Below are 25,418 nucleotides of genomic sequence, written 5' to 3'. Positions count from 1 at the left end.
AAACCGGTTTATCACCAGATAAATCTGTTCATGAAATCAATTCCATAGTATGTTTACCATTATTTTGATTGAGATTGGCTGTAACATCATATTCTTGCAAGTCTGTCTATCTTGCACCTCCTTCTCTTCTTATAGTTCAGTGAATTAGGAAGGTGTCTACATGAGTGATTTCTGAACATTATTTGGATGTTCTGAACTTTAACAATAGCAGATTTATATACCACTTCACAGTGCTTTACAGCCCTCTCCAAGCAGTTTACAAAGTCAGAATATTGCCCCCAACAATTTGGGTCCTCGTTTTACGACCTCAGAAGGATGGAAGGCTGAGTCAACCTTTAGCCAGTCAGGATCGATCTCCTGGCAATGAAATGCAAAGTTAGCCTGCAATACTGCAGTCTAATCACTGTGCCACCATGGCTCTTTAAATATCTTTAGGCCCTGTCTTCTTCCTTAGTCTGTACCAGTGGTGGGTTGCTCTTGGTTTGGTCTGGTTCTTGCGAACTGGTAGTAATGGCAGCGGGAGGCTCCGCCCAGACGTCATCATGGACAATCTGTGCATGCGCACGCTCCTGTTGCGAGCTGATAGTACAGGTAAGTGGAACCGACCCCTGGTCTGTACAGAGGACAAATGAAAAGTGTTCAGATCTATTGCAGGCCTATCACCTTCTCAAAAACCTGAAAACTGGTGTGACAGCTGCCTCAAAAAATGGCTTCTTGAGGATGGGCAGACATTGTCCTTGTCAAGGCAGGAAGACCACCATCTCTCACAGATGCCCTAATCACTATCTTTATTCAGCCTTCTGTTATCTCCCTGACAGCTTTTATCAGACAAGCAGGGCTGGAATCCAAACCACATGTGGAAAACTGATGCTGCAAAGAATGTTTATCCCTTTCCTTAGCATTCACAGGCTTGGACGTCTCCTAGATTTAGCCTCAATTGTTTTTACTAGACCAGGGGTGTCCAAACTTGGTCCCTTTAAGACTTTTGGACTTCAACTCCCAGAGTTCCTCAGCCAGCTTTGCTGGCTGAGGGACTCTGGGAGTTGAAGTCCAAAAGTCTTAAAGGGACCAAGTTTGGACACCCCTGTACTAGACTAATCCAGCTAATGTCTAGCTCCAAATGTGTACGAGGAATTTTGTCCTCCAGCTTCTGCCAATGCTCCAAGTTGTCTGTAACCAATCTGCTACCACGTTTTTTAGGATACAAGAGTTCAGATCACCATAAGTAATAAGTAATCCACAAAAGTATTATTCCCTTGCCACTTACACGGTCATAGGGAAAAAAAACTCAAATCTGAACTCTTTCACATATTAACTCTTTGTTGTGCACTAGCATAATTCCAAATTTACTGTTTACTACCTACAAAATAAATCTGCAACCAAATAGGCATGATAGGTGCCATTTTTGTTTACAGTGGATGATGGGAAGTTTCCATAATGTTCAATATAAGTGAACATAAAAAGTGCTCAGACTCCTTTATAGTAGCTTTTCCAAACCTAACATGTTCTAGAACAGGGGTCTCCAACCTTGGCCACTTTAAGATTTGTGGACTTCAACTCCCAGAATTCCTTAGCCAGCTTTGCTTGAAGTCCACAAGTCTTAAAGTGGCCAAGGTTGGAGACCCCTGTTCTAGAATGATAAATTTGAACTATGATTCCATTTTCCTCTTAGCACTTTACCAAGAGTCTTTGATCTTCCATGCCATTCAGAATATCTCTCTTAGGTTGTAAATTAATTAAATCCAAAGGTATCTGAGAAAGTGAGGCTTTCGCTTATTAAATGACAAGGTATACAACAGTTAAGGGCACACTGTTTAATCCCTTGACTCGACTCACAATCAACCACAAGAAACTCAATTTCTGTGATCTCCATGCAAGGAGCAGCTCTCCAGAGCAGGGGTCTCCAACCTTGGCCACTTTAAGACTTGTGGACTTCAACTCCCAGAATTCCTCAGCCAGCTCTGGTAATTGAAGTCCACAAGTCTTAAAGTGGCCAAGGTTGGAGACCCCTGTTCTAGAATGATAAATTTGAACTATGATTCCATTTTCCTCTTAGCACGGCCATTTGGGATATTCTGGATGTGTGAGGATTTAAGGAAGGCTGATCTGGGAAATAATATATGTGACGTCCTGATGTTGTCTAATCTAATCTAATATTTCAGAACTGTATTTACAATCTTTACCAAAACAACTGGAAAGCAGTGATATTGATTCCATAATTAGTTAGGTATCTTCATTCCAAGATCTAAACTTGGAACTTTATCATTTGATCAGGTAACTGACAGCAGATTGTAGATGATGTATTCAGGGGTGGGTGTTAGATCCGATGATGGAAGAGACGGACACAGCTCTTTCGGTAACAACAGCTCTTTATTAGTAGACCAGTACAACCCAACAGGCTGCTAGTCCGGCACTGTCCTCTTTTATAGAGGGCTGCCAGATGGCTTAACCAATGAGATTCAAGTACTTTCCTGCCTTTTTGGAGGACCTGAGTGAAAACTATATTACACTCCTTATATGGTACATAACAGTCAGCTGGTGGGGGTTCGCAGGGGTTTGGGAGAATCTCTAGCTAAGATTCTGTGCAGTTCAGAGAACCCCCAAATCCCACTCCTAGCTGGCCTTGCTCACCCCGTCCCACCCCTCCCAGGAGTCCCTACGTGCCCCGATTTGGATGCAGATAAGTGCAGAGTGCACATGGAGGCTCGGGGAGGTAGGTAGGGCCTACCAGAAGTTTGGAAAGGCCAGAAAAGGGCCACTTTCCGGCCTCCAGAGGGCCTCCGGAACCTGGGGAAGCTGTTTTTGCCCTCCAAGAGGCTCAAGGAAAGCCTATGGAACCCAGGGAGGGCAAAAACGCTCCCCCCCAGCCATGATCCAGGAGGCTGACTAGGCCATGCCCACCCAGCAACCGGGCAGAGAATCCCTTGCTAAAATTTTTGAAGCCCACTCCTGGATGTATTACTTGTAATTTAAGAGGATGCTAGCATATATTTGGTGAAAAACATATAATAAATCCATTCTTGCGCTTTAAAATAGGACGGAACCAAGAGAAATGTATATTCTTCTCAGATATAGGCCCAATGTAGTTGGCTTCACACCAGCACGCAGGAATCACAAAAGCACAGAATTCCCATAGTGAACACCAACCAGTTCAAATGGATTCCATGACATTAATAAAAGGAATCTGAAAAATCACAGCACCATTGCATCTACAGGGGAATCTGAATTAGTCAACATTTAGATAATTAAATGGGGTGGCACCACAACAAAAGTCATTAGCAAACTGCCTTCCTCTGATGATATGTTACAATTACATATCTCATTTTTTGGCTCACTGCCTTTACCACAAACTCTCTTCCTACACTTGCAATAACACTTAATGAGATTCTGTCCTTACAGAAGAAAGAGTGTTGTCAAGATGAATACTAAATCCCACTGCGTGGTTTGACTACAATGGTAAGTTATTTATCTTCCTTCTGAGTCTGATATGTTTTTAAACGAATCCCCATTTCAACTTATGGAAACATTTGAAGGGAGAAAAAAGTGTTGTGAGGAAGGGAGGGGTTTCCAAACAATTATGTCATCAAATCTAAGAATTAGATTACAAATATATTTTAGAAATTAATCACTAAGGTCTGCTATGTTTGCTAGCAAACCTATCACAACAAATGCAACCAATACTTGCTTTGGGAATAGCATTTCCACAGTATTTTTTTTAAAAAGATAGTTATTAATTGACGATATCAGAATATTAATTATGAATGTCTTCATTGGTCTCATACCCCCTATTGTTAGCCTCAGAAATGTGATGGATTTAATTCTGCAACTTGCTGCTAATAAATCTCCAGGTTAGAATGGCATATCTAGCAATTTAGAATGCTTGGTAGCCATAATTGTTCGATTTTTTTTAATCTCATCAAATTAACAGGATACACAGAGTTCTGGTTGGTTCCTGAAATATCTAAGCAACTGTGCACATGCTTTGCATTAGGTACAGAAGTATTACTCTATAACAGGGGTCTCCAACGTTGGCAACTTTAAGACTTGTGGACTTCAACTCCCAGAGGTTGGGAAAGGCTGAATTAAGTTGGCAAAAGTAGCAGAGCTACCCCAACCACAGATTTTTATTCTTTTATTTATTCAATTTTTATAGCTGCCCATCTCAATCCAATTGACTCTGACTTTGCTGCTGGCAATCTCCTTTAGTAGGATTGTCTGAAAAAGATTGTGGGAAACCCACATATAGTATGTATCAGAGTCTATATTCTAGTTTTATTGATGAAAATATCTCTCTGTAAGGAAGTAAAATGGGGTTATTAGTATGTATATATTAGTATGTATATGTGAGAGAGCGAAGAAGATATGAGTCAGTGTGAAATCAGTCATAGCCATTCTTTCCACATGTTTGCTGGTAAAGTATTATATTTATTGTCCTAAAGGTGCTTTTCAAAAGGCAGCTGGGTTTTCTTGGTTTTTTTCCCCTTGAAGATGTTTTGCTTCTCATTCAAGACGCTTCTTCGGTTCTGACTGAATGGTGGAAAATAGAAGGATTTATATTCCATCTGATCGTTAGCATTCTGAAGGTTGGTCATTAGCTCTCTGAGAGTCATTGAGTCCACTTGGGCATTTATTTATATCCTCTGGGTCATCTGAATCAGAGTGCAAATGGATGTGGAAACTTTTTGGAACTGCTGAAAGGATTGTGTTGTAGGTAGGAGATAGGTGGTGCCATATCCCTCCCCCTCTGTTGACACAGTTTTAACACAGACAGCCTCTTTTATCCCTCTTTCAAACCAGTAGTCCTCTCTGTCCAGAATGTGGACTTTGTTGTCTTCAAAAGAGTGACTTTTATCTTTTAAATGCTGAATCTTGTCCTGATGGGTTTGTTCTCCTATATTGTGCTATGCATTAGGGAAGTGGTTGTTTTGTTTCTCCAAAGTACCGGTCTGCACATGTTTCACTGCATTATACTGCATATATACTCTGATTAGTTTGTGGCTGGGTGTTTTATCTTTGAGGTGGACAAACTTCTGCCTTAGTGTATTCTTGGGTTTAAAGTGTGCATGTATGTTGTGTTGGTTGAAAATTTGGATTTTCACATTTCCAAGATGAGAAGTGAAACGTCTTCAAGGAAAAAACAAAGAAAGCCCAGCTTTCTTTTGAAAAACATCTTTGGGACAACCACGACCTGGATGACTGAGAATCTCCATGGACATATTATATTTATTGTATAAAGATACAATACTGTAGAAAGAAAGCAAATAGGTTTATATGGAGCATATAGGGTACATAACTAACAATGTACTTAACTATATGTCCTGATATCTTTTATCATCTATATTTAGGAAGACTATATTTCGGAAACTGCTGGATAAGCACAATTCCCATCCCAACATATTCTATTAACATTCCTTGCACTTTTCAAGCAATAAGCCTTATTTCTATGTATTAGGGTGAGAAATTAACCCAGCAACTGATTTGAATGTTAGGTTCAAATGCAAGATGGTTTGATCCAAACTAATTGGAGATACAATTTGATATGGCCCAAGCTTCAAATGCAAAATATAATCTAGCACCTTTAGTGCCTGTTTCTTGCTTTGGATGATCAGAATGAAAACACTCTGCAACATTTGAACTAGAGAGCTTCAAGAGTTTCACTACAGAATATTTTTATAAGAGTTTCTTTGTATTTCTATTAAGAAGGATAAGATAAGAAAAAATGTGGAAAAGAGAGCACCTCCACAACCAAATCATCCAAAGACAGCTTTGAGAGATGTTGTAGTAAAGTAATACAGAAAGTATTGCACTCCTACTAAACAATAAAAACTTTCTAGAACTGATTAAAAAATAAGTTTTTTTTAAAGACCTATCCGTCTTTCACCCTTTCACTTTCATTCCTGGAATTTGAGATTTAATGGCATAATTCACTGGCAATGTTAGCATCTTCTAGGAATTAGATATTATAGAGCAGGGATGTCAACTCAAGGCCCAGGGGCTGGATCCAGCACGCAGGGTACTTAGATCTGGCCCATGGAGCTGCATTGGAAACAGTGAAGGACCAGCCCACGATGCTTCTGCCGGCAAAAATGGGCTCCCAAGCTCCGCTTTCAGTTGCCACAGCCTCCTGCAATCCTCTGCCATTGAAAACGGAACTTGGGAGAGCTGCATGCAAGCTCTGTTTTTTTGTTGTTGTTGTTGTTTACATTTATATCCCGCCCTTCTCCGAAGACTCAGGGCGGCTTACAGTGTATAAGGCAATAGTCTCATTCTATTTGTATATTTTTACAAAGTCAACTTATTGCCCCCCCAACAATCTGGGTCCTCATTTTACCTACCTTATAAAGGATGGAAGGCTGAGTCAACCTTGGGCCGGGCTTGAACCTGCAGTAATTGCAGGCTACTGTGTTCTAATAACAGGCTCTAACAGCCTGAGCTATTCCGGCCCCTTTCTGTTTTCACTGGCAGAGGGTTGCAGGAGGCCGTGGCAGTCAAAAGCGGAGCTCATGAGCCTGTTTTTGCTGACAGAGCGCTGGGGCCACTACAGGCACCCCTGACAGGAGTGACGTCGAGCTGGCCATGCCCACCCTGGCCACACCCACCCCAGGTCCCTGAGGTCAAACACAACCCTGATGCAGCCCTCAATGAAATTGAGTTTGACACCCTTGCTAAAGAGTATATCCATGCTGGTGAATCTATGGCACACATGCCAGAGGTGGCACGCAGCGCCCTCTCTGATAGCACATGAGCCATCACCCCAGTTCAGCTCTGCGGCACATGCGCACACGCCTCCCGCCAGCCATCTGGTCTTCAGGTCTCTGCTGTGCATGCGCAGGGGCAGGGTGTGTGTGTAGGGGCATGCACGTATGCCGGGGGCCATGCAGGGGGCCACGTGCACATGAGCCTGTGGTGGGGCACATGTGCGGGGGCCATGCATGCATTGGGCACTCGGTCCAGAAAAAGTTAGCCATCACTGGAGTAAATGCTTTTGCAGCACATAAAGGGGGGGGGGAATTCTAAGAAATGTATGTACTATCACTATTACTATTTCTGTAATGCTCACACAAAGAAGTCAAGATGTACACACTACACAAGATGGAAATAAGAGGTAATTGAAAGAATTTTAATAAGGGATGGGAAGACTTAAAGGAAACAAAAGTGGAGTTTAAATAACTGTTGACATAGTGAACATTGAAACCTAGCAAGGATTATGCTATAGGTCAGGCAAACAGGTAGAGAACCAAGGAAAGAAAAGTATAAAAGGGTGTGAATTGTGGATTTGGAGAAAACTGAAGGATCATACAAGAAAAAGCAAGCAAGATCACAAGGGAGCAGCATAATAAATCACTCTTTTCTATCTCTTTCCCCATAAAGTAAATCTACAAAGCGAATTCTAATAGAAAATAAACAAATCAGTGAAGCCTTCCAGAGGCAGAATTTGTCAAAGTGGTGAAACTCATTGGTTTACTATTCTGAAATGTTGAAAGCCTATTATATTGAAAACTTTGTTCATATATGGGAGGAGAACTGTTTGGGACTCGACAAATCCAAATTACTTTTTGCAGTTTGTCTCTTACATGAGCCTGAGCATATACTTTGCTGGGAAAAAAGGTGTTCTGTTATATAGTCATTACCATAAACAAAGATTTTTTAAATAATAATCTTGATTTCCATTAATGAAAATGGAACAGACTGCTTATGTAAACCCAATAAGATAATAGCAATAGCATTTAGACTTATATACTGCTTCATAATGCTTTACAGCACTCTCCCAGCAGTTTACAGAGTCAGCAATACAGTGCCCCCAATAAACTGGGGCCTCATTTTATCGACCTCAGAAGGATGGAACGCTGACTCAACCTTGAGTTGGTCAGAATCGAACTCCTGGAACAAGCAGTGAGTTAGCCTGTAATATTGCATTCTGACCACTGCACTGCCATCACGCCATGACCAGGTTAGGAAATCATTCAAATTGAATTCATAAGTAGATTATTACATGGAGAAAACCATGTAGGGCAGTGGTGGGTTGCTCCCGGTTCGCCCCAGTTTGAGCGAACCGGTAGTGGCAGCAGTGGGAGGCTCCGCCCACCCATCCAGACGTCATCAAAATGCTCTGCACATGCGTAGAAGCGCCGCATACTCGCAAGCGAGCTTGCGCAGCCACGCGCTAACAATAGCAAACCAGTAGCCCCTGGATTTGAAACCCACTACTAATGTAGGGTGTTTTGGCAGCAATGCAGAGACATTTGCTTTTTTTTGATCTAGATAACAGTCTGAACACTGATCTTCCATTCAAAGACCAAACCTATATGACCTTTAGTTTAGAACAGGGGTGTCAAACTCGATTTGATTGAGGGCCACTTCAGGGTTGTGTTTGACCTCAGGGGGGAGTGGCCAGATGGGCATGGCCAGCTCAACATCACTCATGTTGGATGTGCCTGTGGTGGCCCAAGCTCCATTTTTGCTGGCAGAGGCACCGTGGGCCAATCCTTCACTATTTTCATGGCAGCCCTGCGGACCAGTTCTAAGCACCCTGCGGACCACATCCAGCCCCTGGGCCTTGAGTTTGACACCCCTGGTTTAGAAGAAGGCCCCAGTGAGGGACTGCCTTAACGTGGTTGTGCAGCTTGTTTGCTCTGAGAAGGATAAGAGCTATTATAGAGACCTGGACCTCATCAGAGGAGTGTCTCTTCCATAAACAATACAGTGAGAATTTAAAGAAACCCATACCAGATCAATCATCACCTGGATCAACAATGTCTGTGTTAGGTGTTGGACTTCCAGACAGATGGGCTACAGAATTTGGTAGTCCCTTCTTGTGAAACAACAGAGAGTGGCTGTAGTCTGCTGCTATCAAGGTTGCTCTAGGAGAAGAAATGGAGAACCTACAACATCTCTAAGGGTGGCAGCTTACTCATTGCCAGAAAAAGGAAGTCCAAAGTAGTTTCTACTCAGTCTTCTGTTCTTAATGGCTAATTTCTTAAAGCTATTACTTTTAAAGTATATCCTCCTGGTTTTGATTTTAAAATAGGCCAGATAACACCCTATTGAAGACTCATAAAATTCACAGTACAATAAAATATAACCCACAATTTCAAGAGCAATACTAATCTTTGAGACATGGGGATTTTTTGAAATCTATCATATAGCATGTTTGATGGCAACACCGTTAATCTGGTTTTTGAAAGGGCTATTCTGTACTTACTTAAATCTAGACTATTAAGAGGTTTAGAGAGCTGAAAAGTATATCTGTAATCAATTCCAAAAGTTACAGAGGAACACATAACTTTGACTTTAGCCATTAAGTCCTGTACTGAATTATTCCATAAAGTTTGTTTAAGACAATGAAATGCTGATGTCATACCCCTGGAAAATAAATAATCAAGATCAGTGCCAATAATCTAAGTAATATTTTGGGTCACCTGTTTAAACCACATAGCTTCAACAGATTAATTTAGGATTTTAATGAAGCAATCCTTCCTAGCTTTTAAAAAACTTTATTCTTAGTGAAGCCTATAGTTTCAAAGGGCATTGCCCAGTTTCCAGGGGAATAACAGTGACTGGATCACAACCTTGGACCACTTGAAAGAGGTCTTAAAAATAAGAGCATAACAGTTTGGATATATGATTACTGGCAAATGTGATCCTAATTAGAGCTCCGTATAATATTTGAGATGCAATTTTTACTTATTAGACTACTCTGCTGCTCAACTTGCCTTTAATTTTTGCAGCAAAACCCCATATTGTAGCAGCACCAAATCACCCGCCTTTTGAATAAAAACATTGAAGCAAAGCCATCACAGTAGATTTTACTTTCAGAAATACTGCCTTGCAATTTTGCTGCTAAAATTATCTAGTTGTGTTATTAAATAAGCTTACATTTTCCAGCTGCAATTTTTGTTTTTTTCAAAACTCAAGATTTCAGTTTTATCATACTTAATTTGTAATTGTTTTTCTGGCAATATTTAACTAGTGTCCCAAGTAGGCATTTCAAGCCCAGTCTAGTATTTGACAGTAGAACTGCATCATCCAGATACAACAAAACACAAATTTTCCTTTTTGCTAGTTATAGGCAGTGGCCATCAACCTAAAGTAATGTTATCTCCAGAGTCCAGATCATTAGCACAAATATTAAATAGTGTAGAATTTATACTACTTACAGAATATAACCTTGTCTCACACATTTGTTCATTATAATATAGCCTATAAGTAAACCTTTACTGTTGCATCTAACTATTTTGATATAGTGCCTGCATTAAATATGTGAGATGCCTGTCAGGCACCAAATTCTCTAATTTAGCTCAGTTTGGTTCTATTAAAAGAATTAAATGCAGCTTTAAAATCAATTAAAGCGGCAAATAATCTGCCTTTCAGGAAAATAGAATATTTTCCTGCTAGGTAAACTAATGTAAAACATCAATCAATTGTTTATCTGCCTTTTTTAAAAGGCAGTTAAAAGCATTTGTTAAAATAGTGTTCCTCAAGGTAAGAGATTAATTTTTCATTTCAATGTCTAGCATAAAGTTTCCCCAGGAATGGTAACAATTAATTGGCTTATAATTGTCAGGGTCTTCTATTTCTCTTTTCTATATAGAACAGAGGTGTCAAACTTGATTTCATTGAGGGCCGCATCAGGGTTATGTTTTACCTCGGGGGGACGTGGCCAGGGGGCATGGCCAACTTGACATCACTCGTGTTGGGGACACCTGTGGTGGCCAAGTGCTAAGGCAGGACTTCCCTCAGACCTTCCCTTACTCTCATTATAATCTCCTTGCTTGCTTGCTTGCTTGCTTGCTTCCTTTTCTCCTTTTGTCTTCCTCTTCATTCTCCTTTCTTCCTCCTTCCCCTCTTTCCTTATTTTTCCTTCCTTGCTCTCTTCCCATCTTCCCATATTTTTCTTTCTCTTCCCTCTTTCCCTTTCTCTTTTCCTGTTCCTCCTTGCATGCTCAAATGCAAAAGGGGAAACATTTTTCCTTTTGTTTTGTTTTTAATTTGTTTTGCTAGCCCTCTGCCTGCAAAAATGGAGGGCCTCCATGTGCGGCCCTCCCAAGCTACATTTTCTCTGGCAGAGGCATCGCGGGCTGATCCTTTGCTGTTTCCAGGATAGCCCCGTGGGCCAGTTAGATCTGGATCCGGCTTGAGTTTGACACCCCAGATATAGAGGTACTATTATGGCCCTATTCCAGCCTGAAGAGATTAAATCACAATGGGGTGTCAAACTCAATTTTATGGAGGACCAGATCAGCCTTGTGGCTGTCCTCCCTGAGGGGGGGGGGCAGGCTGGGGGAAGGGGCGTGGCCAGAGTGGTTGTGACCAACAGGGTACCACCAGGGGGCGTGGCCCAATTGGTGTTGTTCACATGGGTGGTGCCTGTGGGTTTGGGTGGATTTGGGGAGGGAATCCAGAGGTCCCTGGTGGGTGGGGCGGTGGGTGGGAGGCTCATCCCACAGGATGAGATGAGGCAGAGGGCAGGGCATCTACCTCTGCCTGCTGCCAGTGCCAGTGCCACCACTGCCATGCCTGTTTCTTGGAGGGCCAGCTGCAGAGTCCCTGCTGGACATCTTCCCCCCCCCCACGCGTTCACATACCCCTGAAAGGCTGGTAAATGCGGCCATTCTGGAAACGGTAAGGGTCTTGTCCATCCCATCCGAGCTTTGGCTTGGCCCATGCCATCCCGGCAGGCACATGTGTGCAGAGGAGGCGGCAGGCACATGCGCACAAAGATCTGCCCAGCCCATCCTGGCGTGTGTGTCTGCGCCCTCCTCCTGTACTCGTGCATGCCAACCAGGATGGTGTGGGCTGGGCTTGCATGTGCATGCACCCACCAACTCCTGCACACATGTGCCTGCCAGGATGGAATGGGCTGGGCTGAAGCAACGCGGGCTGGATCTGACCACGTCACGGAGGCCTTGGGCCTTGAGTTTGACACTCCTGATCTATTGCAGTAAATAAGGCTGCTAATAAAGGACCCCATCAATCGCGATTTTGTTCAGCGGTTATATTACCCTAGCTGTAAGCCTAACCAGAGTTTACTTTTGAAATAAGGCCAGCAATCTCTTCCTCTGACAGTGGTTCCCAATGTGGAAGAGTAAGTAACTTTGATCTGATGTTGCTTGCTATATTTACAGTAAGCTGCCCCTGTTCCATAAAAATGTATTTGAAATATTTTCCCCAGGTTTTAGATGGTATAAACAATCTGGAACCGAGGGAGCATTGAAAGACCTGGAAATTAAGTTTCAAAAGGTTTTAGAGTCTTTGTAGAAAAAGCATTTAATGATGACCAGGAGTCAGTCTCCCTCTCTCCCTCTCTCTCTCTCTTTTCTATTTCTTGTGGTGCACTAGCATTTAATAATTTTTGTTCAATTCATAATATCTTAAGGAGAGTTGTTGTTAGATTTGTATGCTAAATATAAAGCTCTTAATTTCTTTTTAGTGGTGGCACAATCTGCATCAAATGGGACAACCTTGAAATCTCAAAGGCCTTGAAAACTCTGTACTATACTTACAGTATATTGATTGTGCTCCACACATCCACATAATCCAAAACCTTTTCCAAAAAGCATCAACTCCTAAATGGACTCACAGATCTTCCCTGGCAAACAGATATCTTCCCTGCTATTAAAAAAACTTTTAAAAAAAAATAGAGCAGTGACATTAGTTCTGGAAACTTGCTAAAGAATGCAATGTAGCAGTTGAACTTAAAATTTAAGGAAATGTATTAGGAAGACTCCACAGTGTTTACACAAAATGATGTCATTACACACAAAGGTTTAAACTGGACAAGATCCACTATTTACTTGTACATGTCTTGTATTTTAGTAGCTGTTCTACTATGAACATTGACCTCAACTAATCTTGAACCCACTCAAAAGAAGAAAAAAAGCTAATGTGCTTCACCACAGTAATTATATACTAAATATAAAGAGGCTTTCTTTATTTGTAGTCAACAATTTCTTTTCATTTTTAGTTCATTGGTTAACTGAAATGTATGTGATTTGGTTTCTTTGGCAGAGCAACAGATTCACTTCCTCCTGATTTTCTGAAGTGATATTGAAACAGAATATTGTTTCTACTGGAAGAAACAATCATGATCTTGAATATTTTCCCCCAAACCAGATACATGGGATTAGAATCCCTAGCAACGTGTCCGAACTAAAGCACTTATCTTCATTTCAAGATGTATCCTTATCTGAGTATTTTTCTCTTTTCAAATATCTCAGGTACATATATAGAAGTATATCATATTGTTTTTCTTATGAATTCCGATAATATAGAAGGAGACTATACTTGGGTAAACAGGGCTTTCTAAAAAAGCTCTGCGCTCATTAACCAGTCAAGACTTTTTGCAGGAAAGACGGATTTTTTAATGACTGTTCAAAGTTATGATGGACTTTAAAAAGGGTACTTATGGCCGATCCTTAAAGCTATGACTGCCATCCATGTGACTGCATTTCAGGTGCTTGGGTGGGTCACATTGGGGAGCATTGGGGAGAATACTCACAGGATCATGATTTCCAAAAAATGGGCAAAAAATGCCCATTGAGTGTGGTGAATTTCATTAACAACCACATGGTTCACTTAATGGCTACTTGATTTGCTGAATCACTATAATGACTCATTTTATGACAGTCATCAAAATGATCATAAAATCGATTCCGATCACATGGTGCTTCAACTTACAGGGACAACAACTTGTGGATGGCATTCTGGGCTCCATTCTGGTTGTAAATTGAGGATTACCTGTAAACATTATACCCCAAGGATGGGAATATGCAGCCTTCCTCATGTTACTAATCTAGAGATTTCAACACCTCAAAACTATTTAAGCTATTTGGAGCTGAGAAGAATTGTAATTAAACAACAAGGAAATTACTTTCTTGTAATTAGTCCTCAACTTATGACCACTACTGAGCCCCAGATTTCTGTTGCTAAGCAAAATAGTTGTTAGATGCTCCGTGTTATGACCTTTCTTGCCACAGTTGTTAATTGAATCACTGGAGTTGTTAAATTAGTAACACAGTTATAAAGGGAATCTGGCTTCGACCATTGATTTTGCTGGTCAGAAGGTTGCAAAAAGTGATCACATGATCTGGGGACACTGCAATATCGTAAATATGAGTTAGTTACCAAGCATGTGGATTTTGAATCATTTGATCATGCGGATGGTCATAAGCAGTGGTGGAATTCAATTTTTTTATTGAGGTTCTGTGGGTGTGGGTTGGTGGGTATGGCAGGGGAAGAATACTGCAAAATCCCCATTCCCACCCCACTCCAGGGGAAGGATACTGCAAAATCTCCATTCCCACCCCACTCCTGGGGGAAGGATATTGCAAAATCTCCATTCCCATCCCACTCTGGGGCCAGCCAGTGATGATATTTTCTGGTTCTCCAAACTACTCAAAATTTTCACAGAGCCTATCAGAACCTGCTGAATAGCACCCCTGGTCATAAGTCACTTTTTTCAGTGCTGTTGTAACTTTGAATGGTCACTAAAGGAAACTACTGTAAGTCGACGACTACCTGTACAGGTGGCAAAATGTCACAAAGAGGAATGAAAGAGACTCTTTAAGTATACATCGAACTTACATACAAATGGCTATTATGGTACCATGGCATTTGCTTATATACACATATACATATACATACACAGACAGTGATATATATGAGTTACATAACCAACTTTTCATAATAAGCTTGTCTTTTAAGATATTTTATTCTACTTGGATCAAAAACGTACAGTACATGGCATAATATGGATTAGAGCCAGGGAATTTCTTTAGTGATGTTATTTAAAGTTGTGTTTTGCTATCTTTAAAAAGTCACACTGATAAAAAAAACCTAAAAAATTAAAAAGAGCATTCCAAAGGAGACAAATATTAGAATCATTAAACCTGATCTACACAACTCTAAAATTGTATCGTACATCTGGAAATCTTTGAATAAAAATCAGATATTATAACGTTGTGTTGACAGTATAGGTCCAGTTTTACAACAGATGAGCCTTGAATCAATTGCACCTTGTAAAAGGCATCATAATTATTTTTAAACTGTACTCAGTTGAATACTTAATGGCTGACAATACCTTCTGGCATCTGCTTCTTCATCCTAGAATAATGCACATATTGGTATAGGGCATACATTCATTAAGGATGTAAAAAAAAAGCTGAATGGATAGTTTTGACTTACGATCCCAATTAAGTTGTTGCAGTTGTAGATCTAGTCAGCAAGTAACTGGACTCGATTTTACAACCGTTTTTATGATAGTCATTAAGCAAGTCATTGCAGTTAAGGGAATCACATGGTCTTTAAATGAATCACGTAGTTGTAAGTCTGAATTCAGCTTAATTAATGGATCCCCCCCACCGGATGATGACAGAAAATCTTTCAAAACGCAATCATAGGACCATGGGATGGGACACCACAACCAGTTGCAAATATGAGCTGGTTCCCAAGTGCCCAAATTGTAGTTATATGATTGTGGACGTGTTGCAGCAGTCATAACTTTAAGGTTGAGTTGTAAGTCACTTTTTTCAGTCCGTTGTAACCTCAAACATCATTAAGTGACCAGTTGTAAGTCAAAGACTATCTGTACAAGCCCAGAGCAAAGAATGTTCAGATTGTCAGTTCAGCCTTCTTTGGCCCATAGTTCCTGGTGTTCTCCAATAAGACAACAGCTCTCACAATAGATAGATAGCATAATTGTGATTGATTCAGATTTATGCTGAAAAAAAATAGATACAAAACTTGCAAATTCCAGGAGAATCAAATATTTTATCTAAACTGTCACAACTTAGATGGTGTACGACTTCGTCTGTGGTTCTTTCTCACAGGTCTCTGATGCCTTCATTTTCTATAATAACAAAATAGTGCAATAGAATAGTGTAATGTATCTGACTTTTGAAGGGAACTTTTGGAGGGAAAATATTTGTTAATGATTGGCTGGTGCCTCAGCCAGAATACTATATAAGGAGACCTTCTCCTATGGTTCAGTTGCTGGGTTCACACCATACAATAAAGAGCTGTTGTTACACAAGACCTGTCTCCTGCCTCCTCAATCGCCAAACTCAACAAATAGTCAAATAATTTTAAGAGTTAAGAAGCTGCTCTGAGTCTTCTCTTTTTGATTTATTTAAAGCTCCAAGAAAAAAAAAGGCACCAAATGTGGTTATTTCCAACAATGGTTATGATAGAAATAAATTTGATGTATGCTATTATATTCAAGGATATATTATTCACTGAGATGCAGAAGGGCATAAATAAAATATATAATAAAAGATTCAGGATTGCTCTGCTCTCTATTGTTATTTTCCTGCAGTTGCATAATTGTTCTCAGATAAAGAGAGGTGATCCTTTATCCCAATCCACTGTCTACCAAAAAAAACCTAGAACTACAACTCTAAAAATTTTCAAACAGCATTGGGAAAAGTTGCATGATTTCACATATTTGCAAGAACATGTTATCCCGACATCGGCACAATTCAGTGTAACACAATCACTTTAGAAATCTAAAGCAAGAGCTAACAGGAAACTCCTCTTGCAGGGCAATCTATATGCAACAGAACGAACTTGAGGAAGTGAAGAAATAGGCTGGAGTCATACACTGTGTGCTTTGCCGGGTTTTAACAAAATATATTGTGTTATGGTACGCTTGGCCTTTCACTTACAGTTACAATTGAAACCAGAATTTTCACTGCTAAGTAAAGCAGTTAGCTGAATCATGCCCAATTTTACAATCTTTTTAGTCATGGTTGTTAAGAAGATCCCCCTACTTGTTAAGTGAATCATGCATTCGTTAGGCGAATCCAATTCTCCCCCCACCCCATTGACTTTGCTTGTTGGAAGCTGGCTGGAAAGGCCATAAATGGCAATCATGTGAACCTGGGACACTGCAACCATCATAAATACATGGCAGTTGCTACATGCCCGAATTTTGATCATCATTGCTTATCCTGGGGATGCTGTCATGGTTGTAAGTGTGAGAACCCGTGGTCTTATCAGTGCCACTGTAACTTCGAACAGTTTCTACAGAAATGGTTGTAAATCAAGGATTACCTCTAGTTAATTAATGAGCATTTACAGTACAGTACAGTATGTATTGGACACAGCTGCTTGTATTTATTTATTTATTTATTTATTTATCAAATTTTTATACCGCCCTTCTCCCGAAGGACTCAGGGCGGTGTACAGCCTAAATAAAACACAATATATATACAATTAAAATCAAAATTTAAAATAAAACATATTACAAAAAGGCCAATGTTTAGAAATTTAAATTTTAAATTTTAAAAAATTTAAAACCCCACAACAATAAAACCCAATTAAAATATTAAAAAACCATTATGCCAGTCCAGCTTGAATAAATAAGTATGTTTTTAGCTCACGGCGAAAGGTCCGAAGATCAGGCACTTGGCGTAGGCCAGGGGGAAGTTCATTCCAGAGCGTCGATGCTCCAACAGAGAAGGCCCTACTCCTGGGGGCCGCCAGCCGACATTGTTTGGCGGACGGCACCCTGAGGAGACCTTCTCTGTGAGAGCGTACCGGTCGGTGGGAGGCATAAGGTAACAGCAGGCAGTCTCGTAAGTACCCGGGTCCTAAGCCATGGAGCGCTTTAAAGGTGGTAACCAAAATCTTGAAGCGCACCCGAAAGACCACAGGAAGCCAGTGCAGACTGCGGAGCAGCGATGTTACATGGGAGCCACGAGCGGCTCCCGTTACTACTCGCGCAGCCGCATTCTGGACTAACTGTAGCCTCCGGGTGCACCTCAAGGGCAGCCCCATGTAGAGAGCATTGCAATAATCCAACCGAGACGTAACCAGAGCGTGAGTGACTGTGCGTAAGGCATCCCGGTCAAGGAAGGGACGCAACTGGCGGACCAAGCGAACTTGGTAAAAGGCCCTCCTGGAGACGGCCGCCAGATGTTCATCAAAGGACAGCCATCCATCCAAGAGGACGCCCAAGTTGCGAACCACCTCCTTTGGGGCCACTAACTCGCCCCCAACTGAATGAAAAATGGTTACATAAGATCTGGCACAGATGCTTTGTGGGTTTAGCCATAAGGACATGTCATGTTAGGAAGCCCATAGTCTTGAAAGGCAGCAAGGAAATATTTAAAATAATTCAGTGATCCCAGCCATTTTACCTCTTTAAGCACAGGTGGGATATACAGAAATGCCAGAATGCTTTTACTACTTTTACTACTTTTACTACTCATTTAACAACTTGCATGTTTAGTTTGTAACTAAGGCAAAAGCTGTTGTGGTCCGCCAGCAGCTTGCGGAGATGGTAACGGAGTCAGACAGTGATGAGGCTGAGGTGGGGCCAGGGCCATCGGGGAATGAGGTGCAGACTCCAGAGCCTCCAGAGACTGATAGTAGTAAGGCAGAGGAACAGGAGGAGCCTGTTCCTAATGCATGCATGAGAAGAGCTGCCAGAATGCAAGAGCAGCTCAAGCAAAGAGGACGACTCAGGAGTAGGGCCAAGAGATTATTGGCCCCTCCCATAAGGCTTAAAAGACCAGCAACGGCGTTTGGGCTTTGCCGGAAAACAACGTTGTTAGCTTCGTCTTCTTCTTTGTCTTCATCTTGCATTTATTTTTGTAGCTGTGAATTCTGAATGTTTGCCAAAAAGGCCTTTGGCAGTTTGGCTAATTGGACCAAGGTTTGCGATAGGATTGAGGAATTTGTGTTGGGAGGAATTTGCTTTAATTTAGTTCAACTATACTGTTGTTTAGTTCAACTATACTGAAATAATTCTCAGCTGTTCGAATAAAGTTTGTTTGTTTGTTTTTTCACTGACTGAGTTTCCTACTACCTACTTGGGCCTGGGTCACAACAAAAACTTTCCCCCCCTTTCCAATGGAAGAAAAAGAGGGAGGAGAGGAGAGAATACAAAAACAACTTGGCGAAGACTGAGCATATTAAAATATTGAATATTGAAAAAGAACATTCTGGAGATGGACAAAGGGGAATGGGTGCCGCATGGAGCGGATGCAGTAGAGTGGAATGGAACATGTTTGAAGATGGCTGCCGGCTGACACTCTGAACAGGAGTCTTCCCTAAGTAACATTTTGCTACAGGCCCTCTGTGACAGAACGCAACTCTTAAGCACTGTCTGCCATCCTGTCACCTGACAATACAGGCATACAGGTTTTTATTTCTGTTCTGACAAGCAGAGGCTGGGAAGATAACAGCAAACCTCTCACAGATAGAGAAACTTTCTCAAAGGAAAGGAAGCTGAAGAGCTGGCAGGAAGAGAAAATTTAGTTGAAACTTGGAGAAAGGAAGAGAAGGGACTAGATGGCTGACAAACCATGTTAGTTTAGGCAGCTTTGAAGCTGTTGAAGGCTTATTCGCTTCCGGATAGCCTGGAAGAAATGTCCCAGGGTGGACAAAAGACCATGAAGAGATGGAGAGGGAGACAGAGATCTATGTCAAGGGATCATCTTTTAGACGAAAATTGAAGAAGACAACATCTTGCAAGTCTGGGGGATTACCATCCAAACATAATTAAAATCTTTGCTTAACTTCAAATAAAAAAAGACGGGGATTGAAATTTAGTTTTCTGTTATATAAGTATGTAGCTCCAGTTTTATAATTGGAACCATATTATAAGTAGAGAAATAGTTAACTCTTTAAATTCTTGAACAAACACACATAAATTGCTGCTCCCTTATCACAAAAGCTACAGGAAGGCAGGGGAGAGAAACCAGCAGAAACGGCTACTTAAATGCCTTATCTTAACCATTGTTGAAAGAAATGCTACTTATCTTGCATAGATTACTACATTAAAGGGGAAAGATTCATAGGAAAGTTTTTGTATGCCGATATAATCTTTGAATGTCACACACTGATGTCCTTGCTTAACTAGCTTGGACACCTTCAAACAAAGTCAGTTTTATCGAAGCCTGGGACTCACAAGCAATTCCATCAACAGACTTATCTACAACCTACAAACCCCTAAGAATTCAAATCAACCACACAACCAACCAGCGATGGCACTGATCTTCAACCAAGCCATGCAACCCACTCATGCAACCCATGCAACCAACCCCCCCCACCAGCACTTCACCTCCCAATGACCCTCACTTGATGTGACCTCCCCATCACAAGATCCACAAGACCAGCTGATGTGACCACACCTGACTCCTCACAAGACCCATCACAAGACCCTCACCCAGTGGTGAAATCCAATTTTTTTTACTACCAGTTCTGTGGGCGTGGGTTGGTGGGCGTGGTGTGCTTGATGGGCGTGGCAGGGGAAGGATACTGCAAAATCTCTATTCCCATTCCACTCCAGGGGAAGGATACTGCAAAATCCCCATTCCTCCTCCACTCCTGGGGGACAGATATTGCAAAATCTCCATTCCCACTCCACTCTGGGCCAACTAGAGGTGGTATTTGCCGGTTCTCCGAACTACTCAAAATTTCCACTACCAGTTCTCTGAACTGCTCAGAATTTCCACTACCGGTTCTCTGAACTGCTCAGAATTTCCACTACCGGTTCTCCAGAACCTGCTGGATTTCACCGCTGCCTTCATCTGCTGTGACTCTCCCATTATAAGACCTACTGGCCAAATGAAGCCCTTATTAGCAGAAGAACACTGACATTCCCTAAATTCCACTGAACACGTTACCTAGCCTGGAAATGAAAAGTTTGGAAACCAAGCTCGGAGAATGAACCTCCAGCCTTATCCTACACCCGAGTTACAGCTATTTGCCCCTATCACAAAATCAGCTAGGTTGCAGCTGCCCAACCTACCCTGAAATGAACTGGGGGCCTTAAGTCTCCATTTTTTATGCTTTTTCATTCCTGTTGACCGTGAAATCACAAATGCCATTTGCTTTTACTTCTTTTTTTTTTTTGGTAAAGCTTTTTTATTTTAAACGCATTAAAACGAAAGACAAAATATACAGTACATTTATATACATATCGTCGTTTCTTATCAGCTGTTCAAGGCAGTCCTTTCCTATTATTTATACATATTTTAATTCTATCTTATTCTTCTTTTATTTATCTCCCGTTCTTTATTTCATTTCTACATTTTACCTTATCTTTCCTATTTTCTAACCATTCATACCATTTGCACCAGACCTTATAATATTCTGTATCCTCTTCCTCTTTGATTTCTTTTGTAAGTTTGTCCATCTCTGCACATTCTAGTATTTTTTTAATTAATTCTTCCTCTGTTGGTGGATTTTCCTTCTTCCAATTTTGCGCGTAGGCTATATGTACTGCTTTTACTTCTAAACTCTCTCTCTGAGTGGTATTAAGAAAGAAGGAAGAAATGTGTATTTTAATTACTTCAGCTTAATGGGCCTGAACAGGGATAAGCAAGCAGATGCCCTCGATATATGTTTTGAATGATAATTCTCATAATCATCCTTGGAATTGCAATCTAAACCATGTGGAGGGAGCAGGTTGCCTAGCCATGGGCCAGATGTCTTCAAATCGAATCTAACTTGATTTTGATAGATGCAGTGCGGAAAATGGCAATTTCACAGTTTGCCTCCTTTTACAGGGCAGGGTGCTTGTTCCGAGAACCCACATATCCTCCTTGAAAACCCTTGATATTCATTTGTAAATGCACCTCTGGAGTCTGCATGCTTTGCATCCAGCTGAGAATGTAAGACAGCCAGAAGATGCATCTCTGCAAACAAGTAAATATAGCAAAGTTCTGGGAGTCAATTATGACCCTCAAAAGACTTGAAATCTTTTCCTTGAAATATGGCGTTGCTTGGTTTTAAACTATCCTACCTCAGCTGCTGGAGTTTATGTGATAGTTTTCCTCCTAATTGAATTTTAGCAGTACTGCAGAGCTGACTAAAAGCTGTTCCTCTCATATCAAATATTTGCATTTAGGATTTATTCAGTCTACTTCAGAGAGTTCGTTGGTGCCAGCCAGAATGCAAGGAGAAAACGCAAGCAGACAAAGAAGAAGAATTTAGTTTATTTTCCTCTGAATATTAAAGCTCTGATTCAGAGGTGGGTTTCAGCAGGTTCTGACCAGTTCTGGAGAACCGGTAGTGGAAATTTTGAGTAGTTCGGAGAACCGGTAGTAAAAATTCTGACTGGCCACAGCCCCATCTATTCTCTGCCTCCCAAGTCCCAGCTGATCGGGAGGAAATGGGGATTTTGCAGTTACCTTCCCCTGGATTGGGGTGAGAATGGAGATTTTACAGTATCCTTCCTCTGCCACGCCCACCAAGCCACACCCACCAAGCCATGCCCACAGAATCGGTAGCAAAAAAATTTGAAACCCACCACTGCTGTGATTGGACTTCTTGTAAAAGTAGGAATTAAAAAAGGAGAGCCTATTTTCTTTACAAAAATTCCCAAATTCAGCTACAACCTAAAATGTAGAGAAACTGAATTCAGTCAATAGAAACACTGAGTCAGATGAATTATTGGTCTAATTATCCCACTATTTTTTTATTATTTTTGGATGGTCACATGTGCATACCAGCAAGATTTAAGGAAGACCCCTGTAATCTGCAAGATGTCTACTGTATGTTTTAATATAATTCTTATTAAAGTTTTTTTAAAGGAGTATATATTAGATAACTCATAAGTTTAAAATAGATATACGTTATCTCTGGTAACCCTTAATGGACTTTTGCTGAGATGAGGACTGATATAACTAGGCTTTATGGATTTGTTATAGATAAGAGATGGGATATGGGAAGAAAATATCATTTGCTGTATTTTAAGAGATGGTAATAAGGTAGTAAAATTGTTTATATTTATTGTGATGAAGGAGAAAGTAATTTCTTTATATATTTCTTTAATTTTTCTTTATAATACGATATTCTTATTTTTTTTCTTTCCTTTCTATTTTTTCTTCTCTGCACCTTCTTTTTTTCTTTTCCTTTTAAATTTGTGTTAGTTGTTATTGTTACAATTGTATTTTTACTAGAAAATGGGTAAATGATCCTGCATATTTTAGAAACTGTAGGCAATTGCAATCTTTCCCAAACAGATTTTCCCCTATGAGAAAAAAAAGCAAACAAACATACCCAAGATATTTCTAGCACTACATATCAAAAATGAAGTTTATTCCAATTTTTTTCTTATTTTTTATGAAAAAAGAGAAAGGAGGAAAAGTGGAAAAATGCAGGACAGTTATAATATAAAGTGACATCTGCTCTTGTAAAATTCTGCGAATCAGAAAGTATGCGGAATTAAAGTTTAATTTGAAACTATGTTCAGCCCATTTTCTAGTTTCTGTACTAGAATTAGTTCTTTTTAGACTCCACCAAAATATCTTTCCGCATCTCAAAATTGCAACAGCCATTGGAAAATAAAAGCCATTCAGGTAATTAAGAAAAATTTATATAATTGGTTAAAAAAAAAGGTAAAGGCTTCCCCTGCCCAGTTGTGTCCGACTCTAAGGGGCGATTGCTCATCTCAGTTTCCTAGCCAAGAGAGCCAGGGTCCGAAGACACTTCCATGGTCATGTGGCCGGCATGACTATACAGCAACATGCACAAAATATTGTTACCTTCCTACCAAAGTTATCTACTTGCGTTTGCATGCTTTTAAACTGCTAGGTTGGTAACAGCTGGGACAAGAATGGGATCTCACCCTGTCATGCTCTAGCAATAGCACTTAGATTTTATATACCACTTCACAGTGCTTTACAGCCCTCTCTAAATGGTTTAGAGTCAGCATCTTCCTCCCAACAATCTGGGTCCTCATTTTACTGTCCTTGGAAGGATGGAAGGTTGAGTCAACCTTGAGGTGGTAAGAATTGAACTGTCAAACTATTGGCAGCCAGCAGTCGGCAGAAGTAGCCTGCAGTATTGCATTCTAACCACTGCACCATTCAAGGTCTTACTTGGGTACTTGGGTCTTGAATTGCCAACCTTCCGGTACTACATGATAAAATTTGAGTATTAAAACCTAACATGGTATATAAACCTAGACCCTCAGATAAAACACAATTAATTCTGTACTGCCACAACAAAACTATGCATGCAACAGACTCAAATATCCAAAATTTCCAATTTTTTATTCCAAAAATTGCTTATGTATGAAATGACCTCTGCCTTTCAGTAATTAACTCAGCAAAATGAACTTTCTGCACAAGCAAACCTATCTTCTTCACCTTAACAAGTCTATTAAGATTTCTGAATTCTGTGGATGAAAGTAGCTGGTGCAACCTTTCTGAATTCAATAAGGAGGTGCAAAGAATGATATCAATATGAAGAAGAACACTGATCCCTATTTAATAATCTTAGATGCGAGAATCTGAGGCTTGCCATAATGAGGATATAAGGAGAAAAATTCTGGAATACAGGCAGTCCTCGACTTACAACCACAATTGAACCAAAAATTTTGGTTGCTAAGTGAGACGTTTGTTAAGTGAGTTTTGCCCCATTTTACGACTTTTCTTGCCACAGTTGTTAAGTGAATCACTACAGTTGCTAAATTAGTAGCACGGTTGTTAAGTGAATCCCCATTAACTTTGCTTTTCAGAAGGTCACAAAAGATTATCACATGACCCCGGGACACTGTGTTGTGTCTGTGCCCCCCGAGCCTGGCCCCCTGCCAGAAAATGACTTAGAAAGTGAGGGGGAAGGGCCATCAGGACTTACTTCAGGAGCACCAGCTTCCCTGGCTCAGCTCCAGGAGCCAGAGGCAGGCCAGGTGGAGGAGATAACGAGGCCTCTGTCCCCTGACTCTTTCCCCCCAGGCCACACCTCCAGACCCAGCTGATGATAATCAGGCCTGGCTGGACCCTAGGTTTCGTAGGCAGGAGAGGCGGGAACAACAGAAGCAGGGGTGGGGCAGGCTTAGGAAGTGCTGAGTCATGGAGCTACACCCCACAGGATATAAAAGCAACAAGGGCTGCTATACCACTTCGTGGCAAGCAAATCAACTGCTTAACTAAGAGCTGAAGTACTTTTCGATTCATTGGCATCAAGAGAGATAACAGAGACACTTGGCAGACGCTCGCTAGTTTGCTGCCAGAGCTGATAATGCCGGTTAATTAAGTCATTGTTTGGACTGAGGCGAGTGGGACAGAACACACTGCAACGTCATAAAAATGAGTCAATTGCCAAATGGCTGAATTTTGATCACATGACCATGAGGATGTTGAACAGTTGTAAGTGTGAACAACAGTCATAAATAACTTTTTTCAGTAACATAACTTTGAACAGACTCTAAATGAACTGTTGTAAATTGAGGATTACCTGTACTTCCTTTCCTTTCCCTTCCTTTCCTTTCCCTTCCCTTCCTTTCCTTTCCTTTCCTTTCCTTTCCTTTCCCTTCCTTTCCTTCCCTTTCCTTTCCTTTCCCTTCCTTTCCTTCCCTTTCCTTTCCTTTCCCTTCCTTTCCTTCCCTTTCCTTCCCTTTCCTTTCCTTTCCTTTCCTTTCCCTTCCTTTCCTTTCCTTTCCCTTCCTTTCCTTTCCCTTCCTT

General features: G+C 40.9%; 1 long non-coding RNA gene across 1 annotated transcript in view; it reads left to right on the top strand.

Moving 5' to 3' along the window:
- The first annotated feature begins 3,402 nt into the window (after nt 1–3,402).
- LOC131195818 (uncharacterized) overlaps nt 3,403–25,418 on the top strand; it is a 32,984-nt gene continuing 10,968 nt past the window's right edge. The window contains exon 1 of the long non-coding RNA XR_009154555.1: nt 3,403–3,456. This is a non-coding gene — a long non-coding RNA (uncharacterized LOC131195818). The remainder of the gene's footprint in view (nt 3,457–25,418) is intronic.

Source organism: Ahaetulla prasina, chromosome 3 (genome assembly GCF_028640845.1).
Source record: "Ahaetulla prasina isolate Xishuangbanna chromosome 3, ASM2864084v1, whole genome shotgun sequence".
Classification (NCBI taxonomy): domain Eukaryota; kingdom Metazoa; phylum Chordata; class Lepidosauria; order Squamata; family Colubridae; genus Ahaetulla; species Ahaetulla prasina.
This window is presented reverse-complemented; position numbering and strand designations above follow the sequence as displayed.